The sequence below is a fragment of the Cnephaeus nilssonii genome, assembly GCF_951640355.1.
Source record: "Cnephaeus nilssonii genome assembly, chromosome: 1".
Lineage (NCBI taxonomy): Eukaryota > Metazoa > Chordata > Mammalia > Chiroptera > Vespertilionidae > Cnephaeus > Cnephaeus nilssonii.
Genome location: NC_137072.1, coordinates 39,043,609 through 39,060,781, shown reverse-complemented (window position 1 = coordinate 39,060,781; position 17,173 = coordinate 39,043,609).

Below are 17,173 nucleotides of genomic sequence, written 5' to 3'. Positions count from 1 at the left end.
AGAGAGAGAGAGAGAGAGAGAGAGAGAGAGAGAGAGAGAGAGAAAGAGAAAGAGAGAAAAAAACATCAATGATGAGAGAGAATCATTGATCGGCCACCTCCTGCACTCCCCTTATTGAGGATTGAACCCAGAACTTGGGCCTGGGTCCTGACCAGGAATTGAATCATAACCTCCTGCTTCAGAGGTCAATGCTCAACTACTGAGTCATGCTGGCCGGGCCACATAGATGGTCTTAAAATACAATTCACTATTTGGTTAGGTTTAGAGTATGATTTATTGTTGATGTCTTTTCCATTCCTTTTGTCTACTTGCTGTATTCTAGGTTGAGAGAAACATATGAAAATCTGTTACTGGTACAATGTCTCTGTCTCTAACTTTGTATTGCCTGTAGTTTCTTCATTACAAACATTGTTACTGTTTTATCATTATACTAAAGGCCCAGTACACGAAATTCGTGCACGAGAGGGGGGTCCCTCAGCTCGACCTGCACCCTCTCCAATCTGGGAACCCTCAGGGGATGTCCTACTGACAGCTTAGGCCAGCTCCCTGGGGTTCTCTACTCTCTGCGGGGCCTGCCTGCTCCATACCACAGTGATGGGCAAGCAGGCCCTGCTGGGTGCTGCCTGCTGGCCGCACTTGCCTGCTCATGGGTCACCGTGGCGATGGCCAAGCAGGCCCTGCTGAGTGCTGCCTGCTGGCCGCACTTGCCTGCTCACAGGTTGCTGCAGCTACGGCCAAGCAGGCCCTGCCCACCCTGGAGTTGCTGGTCCAGCTCTGCATCTCCAGCCCTTGAAGCAGCCTCCGCAGCTGCTGACCAGGCCCTCCCCCAGCACAGACACGCAGAGGCCCCTGCTGCCCTGCCCCCGGCGCTGCATGTGCAACCTCCTCCTGTCCAGTTGACCAGTTATGGCGTCCCAGTTAATTAGCATATTTCTCTATTATATATTTAATATATATATATTAATGACTCCTAGATCTCCATTGTTAATCATAGCCTTCAGAGTTGTGAAGTCTCCTTTGTTTTCTCATTAAATGCTTTACCTTCTGAGTTTCTCTGCATTCTTGCCAGTGTTTGTCAAATACAAAGTTGTGACACCTGCTTAGGTTTCATTTTCATTTACCTGGCACTGCTATATTCATTTTCCCCCTTTAATCTCTCTAGAATACTGTTGTTCATTGGTGTTTCCTGTGTAAGCATGATGTATCACAAATACCAGAAATAAAAGAGAGAATTTTATTACAAGTTTAGTAAACATTAAAGGAGAAAATATTCTGAATAAGTTAATGGCAACAGACTGAGCAACTTAGATAAAAGTGGCACATTCATCAATAAATAAAATTAACCAAAACTGAATCAAGATGAAACAGCAAGTATTAATAGCCCTATAGCCAGTAAAGAAATTTAATTAATTATCAAAAACCTTCTCACAGGGAAAGCTCCAAGCCCACGTGGTTTCACTGTAAATTCTCCCAAATATGTAAGAGAGGAACAGCACAAATCTTATACCACATATTTCAAAAATTTAGAGCAGAAGGAAACACTTCCCAATCAGAAAAAAAAGAAGGAAGAAAGTTTAAGAAGTATATTTTCTCATGAATATCAACCTAAAAACAAAAATCACTTATGAGCATAGATGTAGCTATCATGAATGATTTATTACCAAGCCCAATTAAAAGAATAATAAAGAAAAGCCACATAATCATTTGAATAGATGCAGAAAAGCATTTGACAAAACAACACCCTTTAATGTTAAAAAAAAAAGGCTCAGCAAAATTCTCAGGAAATTTACTAACCTGCTAAAGGTTATCTATGAAAAATCTATAGCTAATCTCACATTTAATGCTGAAATATTGAATCTACCGTATATATATTAATAATTGTACCAGAGGTCCTAGATAATATTGCTATAAATAATATAAAATACAGCCTAGCCAGAGTGGCTCAGTTGGTTTGAGTGTCCTCCTTCACACTGAAAGGTTGCCAGATCTGTTCCTGGTCAGGACACATACCTGGGTTGGGGTTGTGGGTTTGATCCCTGGTCAAGGCTCGTGCAGAGGGGCTCATGCAGAGGGCAACTTATGTCTCTCTCACACAGTGTTATTTCTCTCTCTCTCTCTCTCTCTCTCTCTCTCTCTCTCTCTCTCTCTCTCTCTCCTTCACTCCCTCCTTTTCCCTTCCTTTCTCTAAGCATCTCTTTGGATGAGGATTAGAAAAAACCCCAGCACTAGCTGGTTTGGCTCAGTGAATAGAGCATTGGCCTGTGGACTGAAGGGTCCCCTATTCAATTTGGTCAAGGGCACATGCTCTGGTTGTGGGTTCAATCCCCAGTAGGGGGCATGCAGGAAGCAGCCTGATTAATGTTTCTCTCTCATCATTGATGTTTCTATCTCTCCCTCTCCCTTTCTCTCTGAAATCAATAAAAAAATATATTAAAAAACACCATAAGTGCTATATCTATTTAAAAAGAAGTAATAGTACAAGTTTCAGAGTATTTTTTAATGAAGATAGAAAATCCTAAATTATCTACAAAAAAACATACATAACTGAATTCAGAAGATTTCAGAATGCAAGTTCAGTATAAAAAAGCCAATTGTATTTCTATATGAGCAGCAAAATATTGACAAATAAGATTTTTAAAATCCCGCTTAAAATACTTTCTATAAAGGTAAAATACTTGGCAATAAATTTAACAAAAAACACGCAAGATCTTTATACAAAAATTATAAAATATTAATGAGATAAATTAAGAAGACATAAATAAACGGTGGATTTTCCATTTCATGAATTAATAGGAGTAAATATTTAGATGGAAGTTCTCCATATATTGATAGATGGTTTCTATGCATTTCAAATCAAAATCACACAAGATGTTTTTGAAGAATGAATAAATAGATAATAAAATTTATATGAAAAAGCAAAAGGTAAAGACTATTCAGAACAATCATGAAAAATAACAACAAACTTGGAGTATTTATGCTACCTAGTGTCAGACTCACCTCAAGGTACTGTAATCAAGACAGTGTGAAGGGATTAACTAAAAAAACCTCATAGATAATAGACAACTGTATGGTGACTGCCAGAGAAAAAGGTGGTGGGGGAGATAGAAGAGGGTACAGGGGTAATAAGCAGTAATGGGAGGACACTTGGTTTGTGATGGTGAATACACAATACAATAAAAAGATGATGTATTATAGAATTGTAAAACTGAAACCTACATAACTTATATACTTTTATTATCCAATGATACCCCAATAAATTCAACAGAAAAGTTAAAGAGAAAGAGAGAAAGAGAAAGAGAGAGAGAGAAGTATCAGTATCAGTATTAGCTAATGAATAAAGTAACAGAACCAAGAGCTCAGAAACAGACATGTACTTTAACAAACATTTATTTGATCTTCAACAAAGGCACTAAACCAGGGGTCCTCAAACTTTTTAAACAGGGGGCCAGTTCACTGTCCCTCAGACCGTTGGAGGGCCGGACTATAGTTTTAAAAAAACTATGAACAAATTCCTATGCACACTGCACATATCTTATTTTGAAGTAAAAAAACAAAACTGCAAAAACATCCGCATATAGCCCGCAGGCCGTAGTTTGAGGATGCCTGCACTAAACCATGCAGTAGACAGTCTTCTCAATCAATGGTGCTGAAACAATGCTATCCTCATTGACCCCAAAATAGATTTCACCTACTAGACTTCCCACTGTATACAGAAACCATTGGGGATGCATTATGCATCCTATCTAATAAAAGAGCAATATTCAAATTGGCTATACCTCCACTACATCCAAAAGCCACACCCACCAGCCAATCAGGAGTGAGTATGCAAATTAACCCAACCAAGATGGCTGCGGCCAGAGAGAGAGCAGGAGGCTTGGGTTTCCCCAGCAATGGAGGAATCCAAGCTTTATGTCTGCCCTGGCCTGCCTTGGCCTCCACTCAAGGCTACAAAGTTTCAATTATAGAAGATAAATAAATCCCAACAAAAATGGTGGCAGCCACGGAGCTGGAGAGAACAGGAGGCTTGAGTTGCCACCTGTGATGGAGGAAGTCAAGTTTCCGCAGCCCTGGCCTGCCTTGGCCTCCACTGAAGGCTACAAAATTTCAATTATAGAAGATAAATAAATCCCAACAAAAATGGCTGCAGCCACAGAGAGAGCAGGAGGCTTGGCTCTGCTCAAGGCTACAAAGTTTCAATTATAGAATATAAATAAATCCCAGATACCAGGGCCTCCACTTGGGTCACTGGGGTGTGTGGCTGGCCTGCAAACCACCACAGGTCCCTCACCCAGCCCTCCCCATGCCCCAAGGGAACCCCAACCCTGATCTGGGACACCCTTCAGGACAAAGCAGCTGGCCCCCACCCATGCACCAGGCCTCTATCCTATCTAATCCTCCTATCTAATAAAAGAATAATATGCAAATTGACCATCACTCCAACACACAAGATGGCTGCTCCCATGTGGTCAAAGATGACTGACTCCATGTGGACACAAGATGGCCACCACAAGATGGCCAGCAGAGGAGGGCAATTGGGAGGGACCAGGTCTCCAAGGGATGGCAGTTGTGGGCGATCAGGCCTGGCAGGGGAGGGCAGTTAGGGGCAATCGGGCCACCGGGGAGCAGCTTGGTATCGATCAGGCTGGCAGGGGAGTGGTTAGGGGGTAATCAGGCTGGCAGGCAGAAGCGGTTAGGGGCAATCAGGCAGAGGCAGGCAAGCAGTTGGGAGCCAGCAGTCCTGGATTGTGAGAGGGATGTCCGACTGCCCATTTAAATAGCCAGTTGGACATCCCTCAAGGGGTCCCAGATTGGAGAGGATGCAGGCTGGACTGAGGGACAGCCCCCCATGCACGAATTTTGTGCACTGGGCCTGTAGTAGGAAGATAAAAGTTTTAAACTTACACTGAGTGGCCAGATTATTATGATCTCTGAATGCATAATAATCTGGCCACTCAGTGTATATCCTATATAATAAAAGGCTAATATGCAAGTTGTCCCCTCGACCAGGAGTTCAACCAGCAGGCAGGCCAGCCAACCTTCCATGTCCCCTTCCCCTGGCCAAGCTGGCCAGACCCCACCCATGCACGAATTCATGCACTGGGGCTCTAATACACACACACACACACACACACACACACACATACACATGCACCGGGCCTCTAATATATATATATATATTGAGTGGCCAGATTATTATGCATTCAGAGATCATAATAATCTGGCCACTCAGTGTATATACACTTAGTAAGTAGCTTTAAACCACATGAAGCAAACCTGTAATTCTTGATGCAAATACATTTCTTAATTTGTTTCTGAGAGACAAAAATGAGATACACACACACACACACACACACACACACACACACACACATACACACACAGACAGAGATCAAGAGAGAGAGGTTTAATAGAATTTGCTCATCTTTGCTTAGTTTCCTAATTGAATTATACAGAGACCAATGTTCAATTAGCCCTACTTATTCAGAGTGAATAATTTTGTCATATTTACCCAGTATTTCCATTTGGACTTTAGATATTGGCTGTTTAATTAAGGCCCATCAATGGTTACAGCTAAAAGAAATGTTTTATAGAGGTTTACCTATATCAAAAATAGTATTCAAACCCAGCCAGCATGGCTCAGTGGTGGAGCATTCACCTATGCACCAGTAGGTCACAGTTCAATTCCTGGTCAGGGCATATTCCTGGGTTTCGGGCTCAATTCCCCATGTGGGGCATGCAAGAGGTAGACATTTGATGTTTCTCTCTCATCATTGATGTTTCTATCTCTCTTTCCTTCTTTTTTCCTTTCTGAATTCAATAAAAATATATTAAAAATAAAAAAAGAAAGAGTCAATGTAGGTATTTCTTATCATGCTACAAAAAGACAATGATTGCATCAATCCTTTTTTTAAATTGTATAAAATGATTCACTGATAAAGCCAATTTACAAAATGCATCTATCAAAGAGATGTTTAGGAAGGAAACATTATGGCATGAAATTTTATTTTAACAGAACTTAGTAAATCTGTCAGCTCATGTTGTCACTTGTTTGTTTTACTTCTTTTTCCAAAGGAATCTGCATTCTCTCTGAGAAATTCAGGGGCACTGAGAAACCCTGAGGCAATGTAAAGACCACCCAGCATACTGCCAAGGAAACTGAGGACTCAGAGAACTGGAGTTTGTGAGCGTGCATGTTGGTGTGCACAGCTAGTTTTGCATGTGTGCATGCTCACCCGTGTGAATGTTCAAGTGTGAGTGTGTGTGTGTGTGTGTGTGTGTGTGTGTGTGTGTGTGGTCATGAGGAAAGCTGAAAGAAAGAAGACTCCAGGGAAGGGATGATCACCACACAGAGATTCAGGGAGTCTTTTTCCAAAAGTTTCCCTAGTCACATGAGCAGGTGTGTAGATTATATTTTGAAAGAAGAGAGAACTACCATTTGTGCAGATATATCTAGAGGGAAATGAATACATGGAGGTATTTCCCAACATGAATAATTGAATGGGATGGACTTGACAATGCAATTGCCATTTGGAAATTAAAGAGAAATTTACTCACTGTAATTTTCACTCTTACTAATAAGTCTTAGAGGAATTCTTCAGTGTGTAAAATATAAATCAATATTTTGTGAAAACCTATAGACATTCTACTATGATTCTTTCATATGATAAGCTTTAGCCATCTACTTAAAGTTTTCATTTTCTTAATACTTAATCTGTGCTCAAAAATTAATTTGTATTATGAAAAATGACAAAGCTTCTCACTAAGTCATAACTGGGTTCAACAAGATAACAGTTGAATAGATGAACTTCTAGCCCTTTTTCTTCATAGTGGTTGGACTGAAACAGACATATTTTTTTTCAATTTAATAATAATGAAAATTAAAATGACCCTGTAGTGTTATCTTTTACCAGTGTCTAAAGTTCTGTGATTTCACTAAATGCCTAGAATGAATAAGTCAGAAAAATCTTACATTAAAAATTTATAGGCAATGTGATAGATATGTTAACTGCAAGAAACATTCTAATTAATAAGAATAAAAAAGAAACTGCATCTTTCTATGCTTATAATATTACTAGAGGCCCGGTGCACGAAATTCGTGCACTGGGGGCAGTGGGGAGTGTGTCCCTCAGCCTGGCCTGCACCCTCTCCAATCTGGGACCCCTCATAGGATAACCAGCAGTTGGACATCCCTCTCACAATTCAGAACTGCTGGCTCCTAACCGCTCACCTGCCTGCCTGATTGCCCCTAACTGCTTCTGCCTACCAGCCTGATTGTCCCTAACTGCTCCCCTGCTGGCTTGATTGCCCCTAACTACCTCTGCCTCGGCCCACACCTGGTACCCAGGATTCCCTCCTCCAGCCGACCACAGGCACCCGGGATCCGGGCTTCCCTCCCTCTGGTCAGCCATAGGCACCCAGGCTGGCTGCAGCCTTAGGGGATGGTGGACAGGGGGCTTCGCCTGTGCTGCAGCTGCAAGTGCTGGCGCCCAGGACTGCAGGGTGGGCGGATTCTCCATCTACCATGCTGTAGCCAGCTGCAGGTGCTGGCACCTGGACCGCAGGCTGGGCGGCTTCTCTGTCTCCCAGGCCACAGCCAGCCACAGGTGCTGGTGCCCAGGACCACAGGGTGGGTGGCTTCTCCATCTCCTGAGCTGCAGCCAGCCTCAAGTACTGGGGCCTGGTTTCTCCATCTCCCCCAGGACGTGGGGCGGGTGGACATGGGGTGGGCGGCTTCTCCAGCTGGCTGTAGCCTGGGATCATAGGGCAAGCGGCTTCTTCGCCTCCCAGATCGCATCCACCCTCAGGTACTGGCACCCGGTTTCTTGTCTCCCCCAGGACGTGGGGAGGGCGGCTTCTCCAGCTGGCTGCGGCTTGGGATCACGGGGCAGGCGGCTTCTTCATCTCCCAGGTCGCAGCCAGCCTCAGGCGCTGAGGCCGGGTTTCTCATTCTCCCCCAGGAGGTGGGGCAGGCGGACCTGAGGTTTCTGCTGCTGGCTGCAGCCTGGGATCACAGGGCAGGCGGCTTCTTCATCTCCCGGGCTGCAGCCAGCCTCAGGCACTGGCACCTGGTTTCTTGTCTCCCCCAGGACGTGGGGTGAACCGCTTCTCCAGCTGGCTGAGGCCTGAGATCACGGGGCAGGCAGCTTCTTGGTCTCCGTGGCTGCAGCCAGCCTCAGGCACTGGCGCCTGACTTCTCCAACTCCCAGAGACCTGGAGAGGCTGGGGGGCGGGGCTGCCGCCATGTTTTCAGTTTAATTGCATACTCACTCAGATTGGATGGTGGGCGTGGCTGGGGCGTGGCTGGTGGGCGTGGCTTGTGAGTGTAGCGGAGTGATGATTTGCATACTACTCTATTATTAGATAGATGTTTCCTGATAATTACATAATAGAGACTAGGTATATTTAGTATAGAACTTTTCAAACATTGTTACTACTTGTGAATTATGCTTAAAACTTCAACTTCATGTTTATATTATACTAGAGGCCCGGTGCATGAAATTCATGCACTGGGGGAGGGGGGAGGGAGGGCTGTCCCTCAGCCCAGCCTGTACCCTCTCCAATCTGGGACCCCTCGGAGGATGTCAACTGCTGGTTTAGGCCTGATTCTGCAAGACATCCCTCTCACAATCCGGGACTGCTGGCTCCTAACCACTCGCCTGCCTGGCTGCCTGATTGTCCCTAACGACTCTGCCTGCCAGCCTGATTGACACCTAACTGCTCTCCTGCCAGCCCAATCACCCCCAACTGCCCTTCCCTGCAGGCCTGGTCTCCTCCAACTGCCCTCCCCTGCTGGCCATAGATGAACTTCTAGCCCTCTATTATTGTGATAATGTGGGGGCAGCCATCTTGTGACAATGTGGGGGCGGCCATCTTGTGGTGGCCATCTTGTGATGACATGGAGGTGACCATCTTGTGATGACATGGGGTGGCCATATTGTGACAACGTGGGGGTGGCAATCTTGTGACGCGAGGGAGTGAGGGTCAATTTGCATGTTACCTCTTTATTATATAGGATGGTTTTACCTTTTATGAATTCTGAAACAATCTTATGATTCACTTAAGACTTCCAATGTCAGATATCAGACATGTCATAGAAAGGTCCTCAATCGAAAGCCCAGTGTTCTGTGTCCAGTCCTTGCTTCGGGTGTCCTGGAATAAATGGTTAACCTTTCTGAGTCTCTGTGATGTGCTCTGCATGATGAAGGCATCTGGGAAGCACTATCCCTTAGATCTCTTCCAAATGTGCAATGATCAGATTTCTCTGTGTGTCTAGGATTCAGAAATTTGTGAGGTGCCCTATAGTTTTCATGCAAATATGTATTTAAAGCTATGCAATATATTCATTTGGTTTATATGATAGAGTTAGAAAGAAGACAATGAATAAGAAAGCATTACTGTTAGTAAACAACTTTCTTTGTAATTACATAATTTTTGTGGATGTCAGTGATTTTGATGAGCAGCAAGGTGGAGCCATTTTAAGTATAGGAGTCACTGTACCAAGGAGAAAGGGATTTGCTTCCTATGGGGAAGGTATGCATCAGACGATCAGTAGAGCATTGGTTTAAAACAATATGATAATTTCTACTGACATAATACAAATAACTGAGAAAATATATTCTTTTGGCCCATGGCCTGTTTTTGGCACTGTGGACATCTGTTTTAAGCTTATAACCTAAACATTTACCTCTTCTGTGACAATTAGGAACATACTTATAGTCACATTTCTTGATACGAAGGAACAGTGGTACATCTCAACAAGAAGGGGGATGTGGTGGTGCCATTTTTAAGTTAGGGGATATGACAATATCTAAAGGAGGCAGAATCATTCTGAATTGGTGTCTTTTCCTGAAGAGAGATTGATGAGGGAGGATTCACTAGGGATTAAGAGCTCTCATGAGGTAAGGGTAGTTTAGGAGTTGAGTACCCAGTTTCTAGGGGGAAATAACCAAGTGGCTCTTTCATTTGTTACCAGAAATGAAACCCACATGTGAACAACTCATTGAATAAAATTATTTTTTCCTCTTTATTATTGGTAATGGGACATGAAATTTAATGCTCTCTTTCATTATATATCCTCCATTCACTAGGTTCACATCTTACCCCTTTTGGGTAAGTTACTTTAAAGGTTATTCATCAAAATATACTGGGGAGGGGTGGAGGCATGTCAATGTGGAGAAATGGGACATCTGTAATACTTTCAACAATAAAGACAAATTACAAAAAAAATTAGGAAATCACATTTGTGTATCATTGAGAATGGGAGCAACTGATAATCTGCACAAAAGGTTAAAGAGAGATTGCTCATTGAAGATCAGTTATATCACTTTATTGACCATGTATAGAAGAGCAATAATAAAAACCTATAAGACATAGATTGAACATACAAATTTCATTTAGCTCTGGAACATTTCTGTATGTTCTGTTTTAGCATTTAGGTGGAGCCAAAGTTTGCATAATAATGTATCATTGATTTCATTCACTGTAGAATGAAAAAAATCAAGTGCTTGCAAAGAGGCAAACTCAACAATGTAATAATTTAAATAATTTTGTCTTTTGAGGAAAATTTATATCTTATTTAAACTTGTGGGATTTTGGTCTTAAATTGTTAGATTCTAGCTATTCACTAGAGCAGTGGTTGGCAAACTCATTAGTCAACAGAGCCAAATATCAACAGTACAATGATTGAAATTTCTTTTGAGAGCTGAAAACTGACTTCTGCGCATGGGCCACAAAATTTCAATTGCACTGTACATGTGCGCCCGCACGTGGTATTTTGTGGAAGAGCCACACTCAAGGGGCCAAAGAGCCGCATGTGGCTCGCAAGCCACAGTTTGCCGACCACTGCACTAGAGTAACACAACATAAAATAAAAGATACTGTCTTTATTGGCAAAAATGGTATACACACATACACACACACACACATACACACACACACACACTCATTAGTTGGAAATTATGAAAATATAATATCTGTCATTTTTTAGAGCTTTATTGAAGTACTAGAGGCCTGGTGCATGAAATTCGTGCACGGTGTGTGTGTGTGTCACTCAGCCCAGCCTGCACCCTCTTCAATCAGTGGGATCAGGCCTAAATGGGCAGTCAGACATCCCTCTCACAATCCAGGACTGCTGGCTCCCAACTGTTTGCCTGCCTACCTGCCTGATTGCCCCTAACCGCTTCTGCCTGCCAGCCTGATCACCCCCTAACCACTCCCCTGCCTGCCTGATTGCCCCTAACCGCTTCTGCCTGCCAGCCTGATCACCCCCTAACCACTCCCCTGCCAGCCTGATCAACGCCTAACTGCTCCCCTGCTGACCTGTTTGCTCCTAACTGTCCTCCCGTGCTGGCCTGGTCACCCGTAACTTCCCTCCTCTGCTGGCCCGATCACCCCTAATTTCCCTCCCCTGCAGGCCTGGTCACCCCCAACTTCCCTCCTCTGCTGGCCAGATCACCCCTAATTTCCCTCCCCTGCTGGCCTGGTCACTCTTAACTGCCCTCCCCTGCCAGCCTGATCGCCCCTAACTGCCCTCCCCTGCAGGCCTGATCCCTCCCAACCTCCCTCCCCTGCTGGCCTGATAGCCCACAACTGCCCTCCCAAGCCAGCCATCTTTTGGTGGCCATCTTGTGTCCACATGGAGGCGGCCATCTTGTGTGTTGGAGTGATGGTCAATTTGCATAGTTCCTCTTTATTATATAGGATGATTCACATTTAATTATCTACACATTTTAAATTGAGGAATTTGATGAGTTTCAATATATCTACATACCCAAGATACTATCACCACATCAAGGTGATGAAAACATAGATCATCCTCCAAACTTTCCTCTTTTTACACCCTCTTATCCCTAGGTAACAATTTCTGTTATGTCTTTCTAATTTGATCATTTATAATTTTCTTAAATATTGTTCTTTCTTCCTAATTTTCTTAAATATTGTTCTTTCTTCCTATCAGAACAGGCTCAATGGTTTATAACAATTAGGACTAACAATCCAATTTTAATTATAAATAGGTTGACTTTTTATCAAAATCTCCTCATGCTCTCATCTTAGGTGCATATAGTTAGAATCAAATATCAAAGAGTGGATTCTGGGTTAATTACCTAGTTTCTTGGCAACTAATTATTCTGCTGGGTTGAATTTTTCCAGATACTTTCTCAAGCCTGGTACTTTATAACCAACTGACTCAGTTGGTTATAAAACACTAAAATCAATGTTATTTTCTCCCAAATTGTAGCTTATAGCCCTGAATCATTCTTTACTATATCCACTTATTTATAATTCCAAGTACTCCATTTAAGTATCAGCAGTATCAAAGGTTGGTGTGAAAACCATTCTAGACAGTTATAGAAATGTGAACTCAGACATGAAGAATGATGTGGAAGCAGAGAAGATAAAAACAGAAGTCCATGTGAAAGTAAAGGGTGAAAAAGAAGCAATGTATTGAGGGAAACACACACAATCAATGAGAAGAGACAAGTCAGAAAGCTTCTTACTTGATTAAATAGAAGCAAGACCTCCTTTTAATGACCTCCTCTTGTAACAATCAGTCTTCTCATTTGGGATCTATTAAATTCCCATTATAAATACAAGAAACATTCTGAAAACTATTCCTAATCTTGGCTTTTTCTAATTATCGAGCGACTGGAAATTCTATAGCAGCATTGAATATATGTGGAGTTCACTTCTACCCTATCTAATAAAGAGGGAATATGCTAATTGAACCTCATGCCATTGCAAAGATGGAGGTGCCCACAGCCAATAAGGAAGGAATATGCTAATTGACTGCCCTGCCCTCAAAGATGGCAGAGTCCACAGCCAATAAGGAGGGAATATGCTAATTGACTGCCCTGCCCTAAAATATGGTGGCCTCCACAGCCACAAGATGGTGGTGCCCAGTCCCTTCAGTCCCGCCGGGGCGCCTGCCTCCAGAGTCCTCCAGTACCCTCCGCCTCCCAGCTGCCCAGGGCTGGCCTGAGGCACAGGCAAGCCTTGGATGGTGGCTGCCCAGCTGCCCAGGGCCTCCCGAGGCTCAGGTAACCAGGGCTGGCCGAGGCTTGCGCTGCTGGCAGTGGCAGCAGCAGAGGTATGATGGGGTATCGACTTCCCCTGATTGCCGGGTTGCCTCCTGCCCCTGAGGACTCCTGAATTGTGAGTTGGGGCAGGCCAGACTGAGGGACCCCCCCTTCCAGTGCATGAATTTTCACGCACCGGGCCTCTAGTTCTAAATAAAATGAGAAGACTTAGATTTATATAGTATTTGAAGTCAGAGATGCAATGCTTACTATGTATGAGTAAGCATTCATATTCCTCCATATTGTGAGAGTTTTCTAGTGAAGATAGATCATTTGAATTCTATTTTGTTGATGGTGAAAAGAATTATTATAATACTAGAGGCCCAGTGCATGATTGAATCATGCATGTGTAGGGTCCCCTACACGCTTTCGCTTTTCGCGGTGGAGCTGGGTGCCTGTCCACTGGTGCACCAGGCCTTTCAGAAGCCTCCGGCTCGGCGGAGGCTTCTGAAAGGCCTGGTGCTGGAGCAGACAGGCACCCAGCTCCCCCACTTTTGATGGTCCACGGCCGCTGAGGGGGGCTACTCTGCTGTTGAGAGGCGCAGGGGGCGGGACTCCCACCCCCTGCGCCTCTCAACAGCCGCTGAGGGGTGCTGCCGTGGACACCTGGCTACCCTGCCGTTGAGAGGCACAGCTGGGTGTCCGCGGCAGGCCCCCTCGGTGGCCACGGATCTGGCCATTGAGAGGCACAGGGGGCGGGAGTCCTGCCCCCTGCGCCTCTCAACAGCAGGGTAGCCCCCCTCAGTGGCAGCGGATCCGTGCCTCTCAATGGCCGGATAGGCCACCTCGAGTCCCGCCCCCACAGCCTCTCGCCACCCAATCGTGGGCGTAGCGGAGTGATGGTAATTTACATGTTACTCTATTATTAGATAGGATGACTTGCTATGAAGTAAAGTTTTCTGTTTTGAGAGAAAAATTGGCAACATTTATTGAAGTTAAAAATATAGAAATAGCCCTCTCACTGAAACAAGACTTATTTGAGTTGTCTTGTACCCATGGAGTGGGGAAGTGGGTTTTTGATATCTAAATCCAGCCTACCACCAGGAATGCTCAGGGCCTACTCAAGAAGGCAAATAATCCTTTCCACTATTATTTACAGGGTAAAATAAGATTGTTGTTAGTGCATTAAATTTGACAGTAAAATAGTAGTCAAGTTTTCAGGCTAATTTAAATGGGCTAATTGAAATAAGTGAATATTCTAGAAAAATTAATTGTACTGGACAAAAAGCAGTTCCTAAAGTGTTAACTAAAATTTTTATTGGTAGTTCATCTCATGATAAAATTGCATATCATGTAATGAACATAAAGCAGTCATATTATAGTGCAAAAAATTAAAATTTAAAAGCTATCAAGACTACATTATAAAATTTTCAAAAGACTCCTAATATTTAAATAAAAAAGGGGGGATAGTAGAAGAATATCATGTAAGGAAAAATATCCTGTAAGTAAATTACATCTAGGAAATTTTTACTTCAGAAAATTAATTGTAATGCTAACAGCAAGACACCCATGAAAAACACACATGGTGTCAAAACAAGCCAGAGGAAAATCATTTGGGCAAAAAATAAAAAAGGATCTCAAGTCAAATTTATAGAAAATATTCCTTTATTAACTTTTGGTTGAGAATATGTTTGCATATTTTCAGAAAACAACTCTGAGACCATGTGGATTCCGGCAACAGAGAGGAATTGACAGGACTACTCCAGCCATGAAGACAGAAGAGAAGCAGTCCAGAGATGGAAGAAGCTGACGTCGCCTTGCCATACTAGCAGTCAGCAGCTGTGTGTCACTGCAGATTGCCCAGGACCAAACCAGAAAGCATCAGACCTGCATGACCACCATCCAGAACTGTAATATCATCACTGACATGTACACATAAGGAACTGTTTGACATTGAAATTGGGTCTCAAAAGAACTGTTGGCCCAGAAAGAAACTCACTACAGACTGATTCATTTGCCTTTCAGCATAACCATTATTGCTTGTCTCATTTTCAGTTCTTATAAGTATATTTCTAGTAGCACATGATCTCACTCATCTAGGGGAAATGGTGAACAACATAGACTGATGAATAAGAACAGACCCAGAGACAAGGAGGCATGGATCAGACTGTCGGACCTCAGAGGAAGGGTAGGGGAGGGAGGGGATAAAGGGGAGATATCAACCAAAGAACATGTGTGCATCCATATGAGCCTAACCAGTGGTCAAGGACAACAGGGGGGTGGGGGCATGCGTGGGGAGGAGTTTGGGATGGGAATAGGAGGATGAGGACAAATATGTGATACCTTAATCAATAAAGAAATTTAAACAAAAAATATACAGAAATGTAAGAAGAAACATATGTTTGGTTCCATTCTTGCTTATTGGCTACACTCAAACATCACTATTGAATTCTAACTTTTATTATAGACATTCTTTGTTTCCTAGCTAGTTTTACTGATAAATTGCTTCTTTTATCTTCCTTTTTCTTTTGTCCATTGGTGCTTGTCCTTGACATAATTCAGTCCTTCAACCATGTGTTCATATATCTTTGTAACTTAATTATCTATATTTCCACTTATTTAAAAACATTTCTTTGTAACCTAGGAAAGCATAGCTATTTTGTTATTTTAAAATTGTGGTGTCTTTAAAAGTAGGTTTGTATTTGAAGGAGTACATAATCAACAGATGCTTTTTAAATTATTCTGAGATTACTTCAATAGACTTTAACCCATTATATTTATTGTCAAGATGAAAATTTCTTCTTTTTTTCAAATCATGATCTTAATCTTTATTTTCTTTCCAACATTGATTTGTCTAATTGACCAGTTCATTCAGTACTATTCTTAACACATTGTGATAGCAGGCATTCACAACTTATTTCTTATATTATTAATGGTTATGTTTCTAAGTTTCATTGTTAAGTACAATGTTTGCTGCAGTTTTTCTGTGTTCAGGCTTTTCACTACACCAATGGTCTTTTCCTTCATTGTGAATTTATTTGTGTTTCATAAATTTCAAATTCTTTTTAAAGGTTTTTACATTTTCATAGTGTTTTTCTGTAGAATAAATTTTTAGATAAACTATGAGATATGAATTTCTATTAGATTTTCTGACTCAAAGCATTCAAAGGCTTTTCCACAAACATAAAGTTCATGAGGTTTTTCTACAGTATAAATTCTCAGATGTCTGATGAGATACAATTCCTGAATGAAGCCCTTTTCCACATTAAGCACACTTAAAGGTAGCTACTGCAATCGAGGATGACCTATCGCAAGATTTTCTAGGCTTATTGCATTCATGATATTTTCTTTATACGGTTTCTCCCATGATTAAGTCAGTTGAAATAATGTCTCAGACTCTTTCCTGAAGAGTCATTTCATTTATAGAGGTATTTCATTGTAAAATTACTAGTAATGTCTGAATTCACAAGAGACATTTTTTTTCCAATCTTAGCAAAATGTCTATCTCCTCAGTCAAGGCTTTCTTAAGTATGGTTGCATCTCCTTTCACAAATCTTTGCTGTTTGGTTTTCATCTGCTCACCAACTTCCCAGTCTTTTATTTTTATTAAAAACTAGAGGCCTGGTACACGAATTTGTGCATGGGTGGGGTCTCTCTGGGTGGCCTGCAGAGATCGGACCCCAGCTCACACCTCCAGCCTTGTAGCCCCAGCTCATGCCCCCAGACTCGCAGCCCAGCAGCCCCACCTGGCACCCCACCTTGGCCTGATGGCACCCCCTCACCTGCACCACCATCCCACCTGTGGGGTGATCGATTGGGGCCAGGCCCACCTGGCTCCCTCAGCACCTGGGAGCTAAGCAGTGGCCCTGCCCCCCCCCCCCACCCCTCGCTGCTGCTAGTCTCATCTGTGGGGCAATCCATCTGGGCCGCCCCCCCCCCGCTGCCTCTGATCACCATCTATGGTAGGGGCCCTGCTCTCCCCCTCCCCCTGCCACCAGCCCTACCCCCCTCCCCCGCCGCTGCCACTGGGTGCCATCTGTGGGGTGATTGATAGGGTGATCGGGCCCCTGCTAGCATCTGCCTTGGCTTGGTGCCACCTGCTCACCTGCTCCACCATCCTGCTGTGGTCCTGTCAGGGCCCTTTGGGGCTGGTAGCA